Genomic DNA, 3,088 nt, shown 5'->3' with positions numbered 1-3,088 from the left:
ATCAAGGACGGTCTCTGTGAATATGTCTGGAATGAAGACAACAATTTCATCATCCAAGTTGCAGGTGGACATGCTATGAAGACTGTCGAACATACTAGAACTGAGAAACAACGTAAAAGTCGACCAACAGGCCCATCAAGTGCACCAAATATTATTTATGAATGGATGAATTCACAAGAAATAAATAAAACAAATTTTACACGGCATGTTAAAGATGTTGAATCTGATGATAGTACACATCTCTATATATACTATGGTATGATTTATTTGGGTGAACTGTATGAGGTGATAGGCAGAGTACGAGACATATGTTTGGTGCTGAATTGAAACACTGTTTATGTTCTTGCAAAATCTCCCAAGTCACATGAAAAGGTTTGATATTGTCTCTCAAAGAACAAGTATGACACAGATGAAGAATCTACACCATTGTGTGAAGAAATATCGTCCAACATTTCAAATAACATTGTAAGTATGCTTATTTATATTTATGTGTAATGTATTATTGTAATGATCATTAAATTTTTTATAATTGATTGATCATTGACATATTGTATTTTCTTTGATAGGGTTTTGCTAAGAGTCTGTCAATGATGTTGGAGGGTATTTATTATATGGAACCAAATATTATGCATGTGATCAAAAATTTCTATATAGAGTCAGAACAAGAAAAGATAATGAAGCAAAAATCAACAATCCATGACACTACAATGGTACATGTAGGGGATCAACAAAGAATCCATATGGTGGGTCAATCTAACAAAGGTAAACATGTTTCTTTTGAAGATGTGGCAATTGTAGCTCAAGCTGAAGCTCAAAAATATGTTTCCATTAGTGAGGAGGAGGTTAGAACTATTTTTGAAAAGGAGAAAAAAAATAAAACATCGAAAATAAATGCGCATGGATGTTGCTCTTTCACTTGATGATGAGGAGATTATTTCTATAGAAGAAGATATGTTAACTAGGAAGAAGAAGAAATAAAAAATTGGCGAATATGTTAAAATCATAAGCAACAGTGAAGAACAAAGTGAAAGTTCTAAAGGCAACAAAGAAATCATAACACTAGGTGCTGATTTAGAGGATGGCATTATGAAAACAAAACAAAATGCCATTTGAAATCACTTGAGGAAGAATAAATTAATTAATGGTGGAAAAACATTTGAGCTTAATGTCACCCAATTCTATATGTCAAATGAAGGACAATCTCAATATCAAATTAGAAAGGCACATCACCTACATGTCCATAATTTGAAAACATTGTTTAGGTACAATCCATATGCACATGTGGTGGCTTATGTGGTTCTTGTTGATCCAAATCAAGTTCCCAATAAGGAGGAATTTGATAGGACACGATGTTTTGACTACAAATATTATGTAATTGGAGGGAACCATTCAGCAGAGGCCAAAAGACAATTGATCGAGGAATATCTTGGAAACTATCTTTTTGAAACAATGAAATGCATCATTTATGTTGGTTTAACAGAAACAGAGGCAAAGTTATTGGCATGGGATCATAATGCAGATAATGAGTATAGAATGTCTATGACTTTCGTCCAAAGGGTCAGATTTATTCATAATGAAATTTTAGAAAAAAGTGGTGGGGATAAGTTTAATGTCGATTTAAGATTTCACAAGGAATGTTGTATGGAATCATGTTATCAAATTGAGGATAGAATCAAATCAAAAGGTGGAAAAGTAAATTCAGAACTATTCAGAGACATAGATAACATTTTCTAGTTGACATTTAAAATAGGGGAAATATGGGAATTGATTGATGACATTTTCGAATTGTGGGAGAATATTTCCATAAAAAATCAGAATGTTAAAAGGTCTAAACACATAATATGTACCAACAGTAAGACAGGTCCTGAAATGAAGCAACTTCCAAACGATATGACTATCACACCTTGAATAACAATGCAAGTTGTTAAAGATGAAAAACTAGTCAAATCAATATTATTTCATGTGAAGTCAGGTGAATTGTCATTGGAGGAAATGTGCTCAGAATTTCAAAAGTAAGTTTGTTGAATTACTTTTACTTTTTCTTGGATTACAATTTTCTTTTAAATATAACATATTGTTGTTGGTATTATTTGTTATACATATCATTATATTAACCATTTTTACTTTATTTATTCATTCATAATATTTATATGAAAATACAAAATATGGTTAAAATATTGAATGAAGAGAGTTGGAATGATGTTGTAATCATCTAGCCAGAATCAAGTTCTACAGCAACACATAAAGATTTTTATCTTGCATTCAAAAAGGTATGTTGATTTTTACATTCATTTTATTCATATAATTCTTTATTTTATTATATTACTTATACTTATATTTATTTATTTCATTAAAGATGTCGAAGAAGGATGTGAATGGAGTACCAATACTTTCAAAAGTTTCATTGAAAAAATTAAGTTGGAAAGGCTGAGAAAAAAACATCTTAGGAATGTTGAACTTGATGCTACTCTTACTCATTTCATTTGGAATGGGCTGCACACTATCTAATATCAAATAATACAAGGTTATTGTGAAGACATTGCAAAACTCATACCTAAAAGGGAATATTCTCTTGTTATTGCAAACATTCCTCATGGATTCAATTTCCCAAACATTGAATATGATAGTGAGCCTTACACTTATCAAGATTTTAATAAAGTGGTTACAGGATTTCAAGAAGTCACAACATCACCACTTTGGAGATTTGTGACATTTCATTTAGACACAATTTTCAATGTTGTTAACAAGCTTTGAGGGAAAATCAAACTCAAGGATGCAACTTACATGGTAAGACATTGAAATTGTATGTTTGATTAATGTAATTTTTGTTTTATGTACAAGTGGATTGAACTTTTACTATGTCGTGTTACAGGAAAAAGTCAAATCCTATTTCTTCTCGAGGTCAGCCAATTACATGTGATTATGAGTTCATCCATGTTCAATGTTGGGCAAAAGATGATAACTATAAGTCCATTCTTCTGAACCAACTAGATGGAAAGAGTCATAGCCAAGTACTGGTTCATGATGCTGTCATAAAAATGTTAACATATGAGGATAAAGATGCAAAAGGAGAGATAGTTAACATTTA

This window comes from Pinus tabuliformis, chromosome 9, assembly GCF_031772625.1.
Source record: "Pinus tabuliformis cultivar Carrire ecotype Pingquan chromosome 9, CPIR1, whole genome shotgun sequence".
NCBI classification, from domain to species: Eukaryota; Viridiplantae; Streptophyta; class Pinopsida; order Pinales; family Pinaceae; genus Pinus; species Pinus tabuliformis.
The sequence above is the reverse complement of the archived record's forward strand: the minus strand, read 5'-3'. Positions refer to the sequence as shown.